Here is a 14,756-nt window from a genome sequence, read left to right as displayed (position 1 = left end):
CTGTAGCCCTGGTATATTCATGAACTTTCCCTGTGACCATTGATATGAAATGTGATTTTTCCCCTGGCTTGTTTAATTTGCTTATGATATCACCCTTTATAGCTATGTATCCCTTTGAAGATTATCTTGGCATATGGTATGACATGTTGATCTATATCTAGTTTCTGCTCTTCTGTGTTACTATGCCCAGGAGATTCTGAGAATAGGATGTGACTCTCCATCTTATTTTAAGAAAGTGAAGAATTGGGAAGTGGAAAGGTTATGTTCACAGATTTAAAAAATTAAGAAATTGCAGAGTTGAAAGGTCCTCTAAAATAGTTGTATCAAACTAAAATAGGTAATCAATATTTCTGCCACATGTTGACTTAGAAAATAACAAATTAGCATTATGTCACATTGCATTTTTGTGTATTTTGTTAAACATTTTCCAACTATATTTTAATACAGTTTGGCTCCCACTTGGGACTTTTGGGGGCTTGAGACTGACACCACTATTCTTTAGCTTATCTTGCCTGCCCTATACCTAAAAGTGTCCTTACAACATCACTGAAATATGAGCAGCAACCCTAAGATAATAGGCCTCAAGGAAAGAGGAAGCCCCAAGCTTCCTGTGGTGGCCCATTACACTCTGGCATATCTCCCATTTGGGGAAGACTTTCTTTACATTGAACTAAAGTCTAGTTTGATACAGTCTTCCATCTAATAGCCACATTTCTCCCTTCTCTGCCAAAACAAGCCAAGTTTAACCCGTTGTCAACTTGTCATCCCTTCAAATATTTGAAGACATCAGTTCTCTCCATTCTGAGGTTTCTTGCTTTAAAGCAAAGTGGCAACGTATTTAGGGACATATGAACTAGTCTTTGTTGTTGCTCCTAATTTTATCAAGATAATCACTATCTTCATCACCAACCTCAAATGACATAATCTCAAATCTCTTCACCATCTTGGTTAGCCTCCTTTGATTGGTTTTCAGATTTTCAATGTTTTTGTGACCACAGGCAATCTCTTAACTTCCATTTGCCTCAGGCTCCTCAGGGGTAAAAGGAGGAGAATAATAAACCTACCTCCCAACGTTGTAATGCAGATTTAATGAAATGATATCTGTGAACTGGCTGACAAAAAGTAGACACTGTTAAAATGCTTCCTTCCTTCTTCCTTCCTTCTTTCTTTTCCTATTTGCCAAAGTTTTTTTTTAATTGAGTTCTCTTATAATACAAGTGTATATCAACTGATCCACAGTGAAAAGAGGCAGATCCCTAAGAAATTAACAAGCACTTTAAGCAAACCAAAATACATATTATTTTGTTCAAGCCGATAGTCTTTTGTGTGGGAAATAGAAAGCTAATAATAAACAGTCTCAGTAATGCACAGTGATTGTAGAAAACTTGTTCTCAGTACCATGCACCCACCATTAAAGACTTCAATACACAAAAATCAATGCTAAACATTGAAGTATAAATGAGGTATAATTCTGAATTTGTTTTGTTTTCCCAAAGACTACAAGAAAAAAAAAACACATGAATACAAAGCTTTGTGACAAAGCCCTATGCTGTTATCAATCCAACATTTTGAAAACAAACAGAAACCAAAAAATTCCCATCTACTTGGAGCAGAAACAACTTTCAGTTTAGTAGAACTAAAAAAAAGTGGGGGGAATAAAATAAAATAACAAAAAAGGACAATATATTTTCACAAAATGGTTCAAAATGGCATAAAAATAAGTCTGCAAAGGAGTAAGGGTTATTGATGTACTTGGTGAATGTACTTGCTGAGAGGTCTATCCAGAAGCCAGGATGGGAGGTTCCTATGTTGTGCATCTCTTGGTCCACTGCCTGGCCATTCTGTCATGTTCTGCTTTATTGGTTATGTACTGACTGGTGATACTTCCCACAAGAAGGTCAGCAAGGTTTCAATCTGTGAGAAGTGAGCAGATGGAGAGAAGAACATTAGAAAAGGTAAGGGCTGGACACCAGTAGTCCTTTAGAATGTGATGTCCAGACAGCTCATTCCTTGGCTTTTAATATTATGGTGGTAGATTCTTGTCCTAAATGTAATCTCAGATGGTTTAAATGGGTAGTCTGGTGAGAAAGTAATGTCAAGAAGGAAAACCCCTCCTTCATAGATAGACTCTAGCAGTTCCAAGATGGTTGACTGCCATTCACAATGTCTTCTTTGGGTCCAGTGCAACAGTTTGAAAGAAGATCCAATGTAATTACTGCAAGTTCTTTATGAATTCTTTTTGCACTAGTTGACAATTTATAAGCAGCCTTGATAGAAATCTTGCCTTCCTTTTTCTTGGGTTGCCCTTGGTTCTTTTTCTTGCTGAACCCTTTAAGCTGGTCTCCATCAGAACTGCCTCTGCTAGTATTTGGGCTGACTTCAACTCTTTGCCCTTCAATAGATTTCTTAGATGCTGGGCTAGAGGAGACTGTCTTGGACTGATAGAGGAGGAGGAAGAGGCAAAGGAGGGAGAAAAAGAGGCATAGGTAGAGAAAGAGGTGTTCACTGATGAGGATTTTCAGAGATGTGGACCCTACCACCACCACTGCTCTTCCCTGCTTACTCATGCACCATCATTCCTGCACCCTCACTGCTCTAGTCAATTCTGGCTCCCAAGGTTCCCACTTCCTCACACTCAGGCTCAGGCTTCAGCTCCTGTCTCTCAGGACTCTGTGAAAAGTGAATCTAGACACAATAGTCAATGACTATAGTAATCTACTGTTTGATATGTCCAAAGACTGCAGTTTCTGGTATATGAACTCACTATTGAACAAAAATTGCTGGGAAAACTAGAAAATAGTATGGCAGAAACTAAGCATAGACCAACATATTATACCTACACCAAGATAAAGTCAAAATGGGTACATGATTTAGATATAAAGGTTGATACTATAAGAGAACTAGGAGAACACAAAATATTTTACCTGTCAGATCTATGGAGAAGGGAAGGCTTTATGATGAAACAAGAGATAGAGAACATTATGAAATGCAAAATGGATGATTTTGATTACATTAAATTGAAAAGTTTTTGCACAAAGACAGTACATCCAGATTAGAAGTAGAAAGCTGAGAAACTTTTTTTACAGCCAACATCTCTGATAAAGGCCTCATTTCTAAAATATATAGAGAACTGAGTCCAATTTATAAAAATACAATTCATTCCCCAATTGATAATTGTTCAAAGGATATAAACAGGCAGTTTTCAAATGAAGAAACTAAAGCTATCCATAGTCATATAAAAAATGCTCAAAATCACTATTAATTAGAGAAATGCAAATCAAAACAATTCTGAGGTACCACATCACACCTATCAGATTTGCTAACATGACAAAACAGGAAAATGATAAATGTTGGAGAAGATGTGGGAAAATTGGAACACTGATGCATTGTTGGTGGAGTTCCGAACATTCTGGAGGGCAATTTGGAACTCTGTCCAAAGGGCTATAAAACTGTGTGTACTCTTGGACCCAGCAATACTACTTCTAGGTCTATATCCCAAAGAGATCATAAAAATGGGGAAAGGACCTACATGTACAAAAATACTTATAGCAGCTCTTTTTGTGGTGGCCAAGACTTGGAAATTCAGGGGATGCCCATCAATTTGGGAATGACTGAACAAGTTGGGGTATCTGAACGTAATGGAATATTATTGTGCTGTAAGAAATGATGAGCAGGAGGACTACAGAAAACTCTGGAAAGACTTATATGAATGGATGTTGAATGAATTGAGCAGAACCAGGAGAACATTGTACACAGTAACAGCCACATTGTGTGATGACTAACTTTGATAGACTTAGCTTTTCTCAGTAAGGCAAGACTCAAGATGGAAAATGTTATCCACATCCAGAGAAAGAGCTATGGAGTCTGAATGCAGATTAAAGCATACTATTTGATCTCTTTTTTCTTTTGTTGTTTTGTCTTGTTTCTTCTTTCTTGTGATTCTTCCCATTGGTTCTAATACTTCTTTACAACATGACTAATGTGAAAATATGTTTAATATGAATTTATATGTAGAGCCCAGCAGATTTCATACTGTCTTGGGGAGGGAGGAGGGAAGGAAAGGGGAGAAAATTGAAAACTCAAAAGCTGATGGAAGTGAATGTTAAAGTGAAGAGGAGTTAAGAAGTTTCCTGATGAGGGTGAAAGAGGACAGTGCTTAACATAAAAAAGAAAACACTAAAATCTCGGCAACTGGTCTTATCACTTCCTTGCAAAAAGAGGGAGAAGAAATGGACTCAGTATTTGATTTTATATTCTTTGGCTCAAAGGTCACTGTAGATGGTGACTGCAGCCATAAAATCAAAAGATGTTTCCTTGGAAGGAAAGCTATGGCAAATGTGGATAGAATACTAAAAAAATGAAGATATCACCTTGCTGACAAAGGACCATATAGTCAAAGTTATAGTTTTTCCAGTAGCAATGTATAGCTATGAGTTGGACTATAATTAAAGCTGAGCACCACCAAATCAATGTTTTTGAATGGTGGTGCTAGAGAAGACTTTTGAGAGTCCCTTGGATAGCAAGGAAATCAAATCAGTCAATACCTAAAGAAATTAATTCAGGCTGTCCACTGGAAGGTCAAATACCAAAGCTAAAGTTTAAATACTTTGGCTACATAATGAGAAGATGGAACTCATTGGAAAAGACCTTGATGTTGGGAAAGATTGAAGGTAAAAAGAAAAGGGGACAGCATAGGATAAGGTGGATAGATAATATCATGGAAACAACAAACATGAACTTGGACAACTTCCAGAAACAGTGAAGGATAAAAGGGCCTGGTGTGATATGGTTTATGGAATCACAAAGAGTCATACACATCTGAATGGCTCAACAGCAACAGTATAACATTCCTTTGAAAATAAGTCTGGAATACCATTTATGACTGTCCTAACACAGGTCATTTTGAGGGATATTTTGGCTTGATCTAATGATTTTGTAAAAAAAAAAAAAATCCACATCTTCCTAGAGCTTCCTAGAGCTTCCTATACTACACAGACTCTTTAAGAGCATTTAAAACTAGTCTTGTTCAAGTTTACACAGCTATCTTGTGGCAGAGTTAGAATATAAACCCAGGTACTATAACTCCCAAAACATTTTATATTCCATTTTTTTACATACTATTCTACTTTTTTGCCAAAGGGTCTACTAGAGCAGAATGTTTTATTTGTTGTCAGATGCAATCACGTTAGGTGCTTTTGCTTAAATATTTTTTTCTTTACCTTAAAAGAGAAGGTTACATAATAAGTGTGACTTTTGGGGAGACTTTTTCCAGAAATAAAAATCATAGAAAAACAAAAGTCATCAATAAACTATATATAAAACTATAATTATTATATTATATTAAATATATTAAAGTATATACTATTTTATTATTAATAATAAATACATAATAATTAAACTATATAATAACTATATATATGTATGTATATATAAAAGAATAAAATAGGTCCTAGATAGGTCCTTCTAGGTCTGAACATTTAGACTTCCATGAGCTTCTGAGAAATTTCTAATATAATTTATAACAGGAAGAAAATAATTTCAGAACAGAGACTTAAGGAACAGGGACACCAGTTCTGTCACTTATATCTACTAGTCAATTGTCTGTTAAGTGGAACATCTGTTCTTATACATATATTGTCATTTTCTGATGGACACTAATAACTTTAATGAAGGTAGGGAAAATCGAACTCAAACAACTGCTTCTTTGAGTAAGACACTGTACTACGTGCTGAGTATTAAGCTGCTGAAGTCAAGAAACATTTTACACAGGAGGAAATCAAGAGCCCCTGAGCTTTCCCATAGCTTCTGAAATGATAGCAAATAAGAAAGGCTCAGAAATGTAAACTGTATTGCAATTAATAGATTTTGTTAGTAGCCACTGTCCAGTCTGGCAACATGGCTTGGCAGGCTGAATAAAAGACTGTTTCATGGAGAGTTGTTGATGGAAAAAAAGTCCTTTGATTTAATTCTAACTATACTTTGAGTCCTGGTACAAGCCACACCTCCTCCATGTAGCCAGCAAGTTCCAGCTTTTCATCATTTAAAAAAAATTGATCATGAATTTAACAATAATCAACAAAAATAAAACATTACCTGAAACTACAGAGACTTGTTCCTTCTCTGAATGTATAGTTCCTCTTCACCATACTATTCATTTAACAATTAATAATCAACCATCTTAAATTCAATGCAATAGGATTCAGTCGAAATGGTACATGTAAATCTTAAGAAGTAGAATAAAATTTAGCTTTGACCATCATCATCATCATCACCATCATCATCATCATCACTACCACCACCATCATTTTCATGGTCTGTACCTGTGATTGAGGCAGCTGCTGACTCAGTGGATAGAGCATTGGTCCTGGAATCAGGAAGACCTGAGTTCAAATCCAGCATCAGATCTTTCCTAGTTGCGTGACCCTGGGCAAGTCACTCTGATCACATGACAAAATGGATCCATTGAGAAGGAAATGGTAAATCACTTCGCTATTTTGCCAAGTAAACCCAAAATGGGGTCATGAAAGATCAGATACAATTGAAACAACTGAACAATAACAAACCTGTGATTCCATCAGTGTAGGGAATTCCCAGCCAAGATCTTCCCTGTGCCAATTCAAATCACCACCTGCTTTGTAATTTATCTTCCCAGAGAATTGCCTGCAGGACTGAGAGATTAAATAACTTACCCAGGATCCCAACAGGAAACATGTGAAAGAGACAACACTTGAACCCAAGTTTATCTATTGCCAGTGTCAACTAACTCCCGCATAATGATGCCGAGTACACAGTAGGCACTTAATAAATGCTTCCCACAAAGCAGTGAGCAAATCGGGAAGGAGGTAAAATCACTTTTAGATATTGGAGGATTAACTGTCCTGAAAGTACTTAAATCATAGACTTCTGGAGCTATAAAGGTCTTCCAAAATGAACTCTGACCATCAAGAACAAATAGAACTTCCCAACCTGGCTTCTTGGAGCTAGGTAGCAGAGTGGATAGAGCGCTGGACTTGGAGTCAGGTAGATCAGAGTTAAAATTTTCCCTCGTACACTTACTGGGTATGTGACCATGGACAAGTCAATAATCTCTGTAAGTCTTAATTCCCTTATCCATGAAATGGGTATAATAGCACCTACTTCACAAGGTTGTTGTGAGGACCAAACAAAATAATAAATGGAAAGACTTTTACAAACTTTAAAGGACTACATAAATGCTAGTTATTTTCTTTGTTGTTGTTAATTATTTTTCCTATTTTCCATACATTCTCTATAACATCTACATAGACCTGTTTGCAGTTCTATGCACACAACACTCTATCCCCCTGTCTTTGTATTGGCTATTCTCTATTCCTCCCTTCCCCCATACCTGACATTTTCTCCTCCCTCTCATCCTCTTCATAGTTTCTTTGGTTTTCTTCAAGCTTAGTCCAAATGTCAGCTCCTACAGGAGACCTTTCCTGTGCATACCTCTCCCTCGTTAATGATTTCCCTCTAAAATCACCTCCCCATCTACTCTGAATATAGGCTCGACATACCTAGTTATTTACATACAAGACAATATTTACATGTTTTCTCCCCGTTAGAATGGGAATTCCCTTGGAGCAGGACTGATATTGTCCTTCTTTGTATTCGTTTCTTTGGCACCATGCTTAACACATAATGAGTGCTTAATAAATTCTTGAGGACTGCTTGATTGATCACTACAGCTTTTATTCTTCAGCAAATCCTCCTCCCAACCCTCTGTAAAAGAAATATACTCAAATAAGAGTCTCCAGTACAAGAGAGCATGGAATATCCCCTAATCTCCATCTACACCTACAGAAGTAGTAAGCTATCTAACTTCCTGACAGCTTCTTCTATAAACCAGTAAGGCTAGTCAGATAAGCTGTGAACAATTAGCATATTTTAAAAATGGCCATAAATTGACCTTTGCTAAGGGATATTTACTTTGAAAATATAGAAAAAACAGAACAATAAGTACCCTGTCCCAACACCTGAGGGCATACTCTCCTCTATACCTCCTTGATCCCTTGGGAAAGTGGACTCATATTTAACACTGTTTCTCTATAGCATTTGCCCAATCAAGTTCATTTCCAAATGGCATGAGTAATAGGTAGATGAGTCTGCATCTCCACTATTGCTTCTCAAGGCTTGGGACTTCATTCCTCACTATCTGAATTTCCTCCAGTTCCCCTACTCTGGTAGCTCATTCCCTTGACCTCGTAAGGTCATAGCCATCCCTAATCCCTTTCACCTAAAATAAGAAAGAACAGCTGCGAAAAGGAAACGAACTGAGGTCTATATTCCTGGGCCACATGTTGAGCGAGGTGAGTGTTGTTAAGATCTCAATTTTACAGCTGAGGAAACTAAAGCTCATTGAGTTTAAGTGACTTGCCCAGGGTCATACAGGTAGAAAGTGTCAGAATTAGAATTTAGACTCAAGTTATAGGATCCCAGATTCAGCGATGGAAAGGGCCTTCGAGTCTCTTGCAAAGCTCCTCTTTTTATATCCTCATCTCTCTCACCCAAACAGCAGACAGGCAAGAAAGAAATAGACCAAAGCCCATCGAACAGCACATTTTCAATGCTTTTTTTGGGTAAGGCAGTCCTGTGTATTTTCAGGAACATAGGAGAGGGAGCATCCTACCTTGTCCTAGCCCAAGTCCCGGATTATCAGGGAAATTAACTATTTATCCATGCACTGTATATGCTAGCGGAGTGATAAGCACTTGTTTTCCCCAGGAAGCCAATGTTTCCATGGAAGGCTGGAGAGATCTCAGTAACATCCTGTCTCTTCTTTATGTGCAAATTGTGGTGGAGCGATTGATAGGAAGCCTACCTCTAATGGCAGGGGAAGAGGCTCTTCCTCTATTATTGGACCATATCTACAATGACCATTATCCAGGAGACTCACAATCTGCCCGAACGTCCTCCCACCAGATGGCTTCAGCTCCACAGAGCTGAAATGTTAATCAATAAATGATTGAATTGTGTTCCCCATTATTGCTGCTCCCAATCTGGCAGCCACAAATTGGTATCTGTCTGGCTTCCAAAGTCCAAGGGGAGGGTAGAGTCTGGTAAAAGGGATTGATTAGCTACATACAGCCGTGCTTTCACTTTTATTGTAATTTCTTTTTTGAAATGGATAATTATGTCCTATTGACATAATATCTTGCAGTGAATTCTCATAGTGCTCTAAGTTTTATTAGAGATAAGATCAGGAGACACTGGCCAACAAGAGGTGTAGATAGATAGATAGATAGATAAATAGGTAGATAGATAGATAAATAGGTAGATAGATGGATGGATGGGTGAGGAGAGGGGGGGAGAGAGAGAAAGAGATTTGGAATCTGGGAACTGAAGATCAGTATGAGTTCTAAAGTTTAGGATGTGTAGAGTATTGGAAAATCACTTCATCATTCTGTTATGGTCATGCCTCTAAAAACTGAGGTGGAACTCAGAGGAAAACTCCTCCAATGACATTATGTTAGATGAAGAAACTGAGGCTCAAAGAGTTTAAATAACTTTTCAAAAAGAAGGAGAAAGGATAAGCAGCTATTAAATGCCTACTGTGTACCAGGTACTATGCTAGGCACTTTAAAATGTCATCCCATTTAATCTTCATAGCTGTGAGGTGAATGCTGTTAAGATTTCAATTTTATATTTACCAAGGTCTATCTATAGAGGTTAAGTGACTGGCCCCGGGTCACACAGACAGAAAGTGTCAAAGTTAGAATTTGAAACAAAGTTATAGGATTGTAGATTTAGAGGCGGAAAGGGCCTTAGAGATCACTGAATCTAACTCTCACATAGCTAGTAATTTTTTGAGGGAAGACATGAACTCAGGTCTTCCTGACTCCAAGTCTCAGGTGCTATGACTTCCTTATTAGTATCCTTTAAACTAAACTAATATCTAAGAACTATCAATTATATAGCACTTTAAGCACAAATTTATCTTTTCCTCACTAAAGTCCCTTTCCTGCACTTGGCCCCAGGATCATAGCTGTGTGACTCTGGGAATTTCTAAAACATTCTGATCCTCATTCAGGCTTTAGAATGCCATGAATGATATTTGCACTATAGAGCTGAAGGATATTGTTAACATCCTAACTTTACCACTTACTCTCTAGGGAAGTTTTGCATCCCATGGCCTCCCTGGGTCTCAGTGTCCTTATATGCAACATGAAGAAATTTTACTGGATGACAGCCTTCAGAATTTAAATCTTTGATCATGTTTACTCATTGCTTTCACTTCTCCTTTAGAAACTTACCAACTTCCTAGATAAAGACAACTGGAGGAAAAAAATGCCACCAATGTACAGATTAAGACCTTTCTTCCCTCATTCTTGGCTTCCTTCCCTTATTCCCTCCTTCCTTCTTTCCTTCTTCCTTCCATCCATTCTTCATTCAACTGTCAAATTATCCTTCCCAAAAAACAGGTCTGACCATGTCAATGTCACCTCCCTAATCAATAAACTCTAACAGCTCCCTATTACCTCCAGGATCAAATATAAAATCCCCTGATTATCTTTAACATTGCTATAACCTGGCCCTGTCCTATTTATCTAATCTTTCAATTTACTCCATTGCATATACTTTGCGATCAAGTGACCCTGGTTTTCTTGCCATTCCTCACACAAGACACAGTTCTTGGCACATAGCAGGCATTTAATAAACATTTTGTTGACTTGCTTTTTGATTTGACTTATTTCTTCTCCTATGCTAATTAGTTATTGGACTTCTTTTTGTCAAAGAAAATAAATGTATTGGGCAGAACAGTTTTTTCTGTATAAACTTTTGTTCCTCCCCTGCATTTTTAATGGGTAAGGGAGATAAAATATTTAGAGTATTGGAATTATTACTCTCTATATATTAGAATTTTGCTATAAATATTTAGGATATCAGAATTATGCCATAAATATTTAGACTACTATAAATTTATTCTGTATATTATACTAGAATTTTTCTAAATATTTAGAATATTTGAAATGTTATTTGAAATATTTAGAATTAGGTTACTTTTTTTTTAATTTACCAGTTCCCTCTTTTAAGGGTTGAAATATGTCAAGGACAGACCAAGAGTAAACTCTCAAATTCATGTATGTAGTTTGAATTGTCTCTATCTCTAATAAAAATTCAAGAGATAACATAACATGTTGAAGAATGTCCCCAACAAACAGAAAGGAAGATACAGGTATTACTAGATGTTTGTTGATTGAGTGGTCATTGACTGACGATTGGCATTGCTTTGGGAAAGGATATGTTGAACATGCCATTTGGTTTCCCTGTGAATCTCTCATGATCGTTTGAACTCCGTTTCATATAGCATCCCTCAATTCAAGTAAAATCAAGTCAACAAGCATTTCATGTTTACTATGTTCCAGGCACTATGCTAAGCACTAGGTATACAAAAAAAGACAAAAAGAATTCCTGACCTCAAGGAAATCCTAGTCAGCATAGGCAACATGCAAGTAACTATGTATAATCCACACACACACAGACACATACACACACACACACACACACAAACACGATAAATAGGAGATAATCAATAGATGGAAGGCATTGTTAGAGGGAAAGGCAACATTTAGAAGGCAAGTCTTCTTGAATGAATTTTGTACGTCATTTTCAAATGGTTCTGGTCCTGTTGTGGAGAAGTGAGATAACAATAATGATAGGGCAGATGGCATGATGGCCTGAATGAACAACTAGAAGGAATATGAAACACCAGATATGCTGCTCAGGGGCTGGTTAGGTATAGTGGGCTAAATATGCTTACACTCAAAATAACTCAGTTCCAGGGTAGTAGTTCTGAGGATGTTTATTATTTTATGCACATGCATACAGAGAAGTGAGGTGGCACAATGGATAGAGTATTAGGCCTGGGGTCAGAAAGACTCACCTTCATGAGTTCAAATCTTGCCCCGGACACTTACCAGCTGTGTGGTCCTGGGCAAGTCACTTAACCCTGTTTGCCTTAGTTTCCTCATCTATAAAATGACCTGGAGAAGGAAATAGTAAACCACTGGCATATCTTTGCCAAGAAAACCCCAAATGGGGTCATGAATAAGTTCACAACTGAAGCTCATAACTGAAAAATGACTAAACAACAACACACAAGCCTGTATATGCATATATGTATTTAATTACATATGTGTGTACATGTCTATATATATATATATATATATATAAATGTGTAGCACGGACAAAGGTAAAGGACTAGATTTGTGATTTCATTGATATAGGAAATACCCAGATGAAGAAACTCCTTCAACCAATGAGAATTGGCATCTTATCTTCAATTTATAGCCAAATCAAAAGGTCAAGTAGAATAATGTGTAGAGGCCTGGTATCAGAGTTAGGAAATCCCTACATTGAAGTTTTACCCTTGATACATATTGGTCATGTGACCCTGAGGAAGTCATTGAACCTCTCAGTGATCTCGTCAACTCTGTAAGACTGCAAGTCACAGAAAAGGTGCTGACCTGCCTTGGTAGAAGTTTCCTCACCTGGAACTTCCTTATAGAATGAAATCTTAGGCTCAGTGTATCTGTAATGATTACACACATTTATACATATATTTATACATATCTACCTATATAATGTAGCCCTGTTACCTATATACATAGACACATTCATGTAATATATACATGCATGCATGCATGCATGAATATATATGTAAAGGTTGTTTCAAAAGTCATAGTACAGTTTTGAGCTAGTAAAACTTAAAATTATTCTAAGATTTTGTGGATATACTGTATATATGTTGTTTTTTTAGTATGTGTGGGCATATGTATTTATACATGTCACATATATAAGCACACATTATACATCCACACACAGGTTTGACAGATAGATAGATATGCATAGACATTGATATAGACATAAATATTGATGAGATAGAGACAAGGATAGAGATGAGATGATCTAGATATCTATATAGATGATCTAGATTGCTATCACTAGGGTCAGAATTGACATATGACTCTTCAAATCATCCTTCCATTTATGAAAACAAATGAACAAAAATCATAAAGCTTCAAAAAAATGGAGGGGGGGACTCTAATAAGCACTAGTGGAAGGAATACCCATATTATTGAAATTGCAGGCCCATTGAGGTTCAGAAGATAGAAAGTGATATGCATCCATAGCCAAAGAGTTGACTGGCCAAATTGGAATGGAACTTACTAGTGGGGTGTTATAGGTTCAGTCTTTAGCTTTGCTCTGTTCAGTATTTTTATCAGTGACTCGGATAAAGATGTTGATCAGACGATAAAATTTCAAGACGAAACACACCTGCAAGCAATGGCTGATACACCAGATAGCAGATTCAAAATGCTTTTGAAAAGCAGGCAACCTGGACTGAAAACAAAGAGCTACAATTTGAAAGGGACAAATATAAGGACTTATGAGTCCAGCATGGAAAAGAACTGCTTTGTCAGCACTTGACAAATATTTCAGTGGCATCACTCAACCAGACAATAGTATTAGGCAAGTGTGTTGCCCAAGCTAACACAAACTTAGGGTTGCATTCATAGCGGTAAGTTGTATGATGTTACTTCCATACTCCAGCTCTACTTTGGAGTGGGGCACTACACTGAGCTGGCCAGACCATATCTAGAACACTGGGTCTGGATGTAAGGACTACAATATATATGAAGGGTCCTGATTGACAAATTAGAGAGAATCTAAAGAAGGGCAACAAGGATGATGAGAGGTTTGGAAAATACGCTATTCCTGATTCCACTGGCAATGAATGTTCTTCTACACTGCCTCCCCCTCCCCTGTGTGTGTATGTGCATGTGCATGTATATGTATAATGTATATATGTGTATCTATATATGTATTGTTTACATATATGCATGCATGCATGCATACATACATATGCATATATAATTTATTTTTAGGTTTGTTGTTCAATTGTTTTCAGTTATGTTTGACTCTTCATGATCCTGTTTGGGATTTCCCTGGCAGAGATACTAGAGTGGTTTGCTATTTTCCTTCTCCAGATCATTTTACATATGAGGAAACTGAGACAAACAGGGTTAAGTACCTTGCCCAGAGCCACACAACTAGTGCCTGAGGCCAGATTTGAACTCAGGAAGATGAGTCTTCTTGACTTCAGGCCTGGCATTCTATGCCCTGTGCCACCTAGCTTCCTATTCATAGTTTGCATTTCTTTAATCTTACTCATGTCATCCTTCCTTCCCTTCCGTTCTCCTTCTCTCCATAGAATGCAAGTTCATCAAGAGGACTATTTATTTCATCTTCATCCTTGCCCTGAGCAACTAGGGTGTCAGGGGACAGAGTGCTGGGTCTGATCTAAGTTCAAATTCAATCTTTGACACTTACTAGTGTGTGATCCCAGGCAAGTCACTTTAAAAAAAAAAAAGCTGTGTTTGCCTCAGTTTCCTCAAATGTAAAATGGGAATAATGACAGCTCCTATCTTGGAGAGTTCTTGTGAGGATCAAATGAGATAATATTTATAAAGCACTTAGTATAGTTCCTACCACACAGTAAACACTATATAAATGCTTATTTACTCCTCCCTTCTTGTATCCCAAGTGCCTTACACAGTATTTAGCACATAGTAGGTACTTAATATAGTCAGTTAGTTCTAATATAAAGCCTGTTTGGAAAACATGAATTTGTCTCAAAGCATTTGATATATTAAGGAGCAGTTAAGACTCCTACAACACTCAAACCACCTGTGCCAGGAAAAATCCTGCTAGAGATGGTTGAGGCACCACCTTTA

The 14,756-nt window shown here is 37.3% G+C and overlaps 1 pseudogene; it reads right to left on the bottom strand.

The window, feature by feature from the left end:
• Nucleotides 1-1,804: 1,804 nt before the first annotated feature.
• LOC114031110 lies at nt 1,805-2,567 on the bottom strand (annotated as a pseudogene).
• Nucleotides 2,568-14,756: the final 12,189 nt, after the last annotated feature.

Source organism: Vombatus ursinus, unplaced genomic scaffold (assembly GCF_900497805.2).
Source record: "Vombatus ursinus unplaced genomic scaffold, bare-nosed wombat genome assembly UNPS02015066.1, whole genome shotgun sequence".
Taxonomy (NCBI): domain Eukaryota; kingdom Metazoa; phylum Chordata; class Mammalia; order Diprotodontia; family Vombatidae; genus Vombatus; species Vombatus ursinus.
The sequence above is the reverse complement of the archived record's forward strand: the minus strand, read 5'-3'. Positions and strand labels throughout refer to the sequence as shown.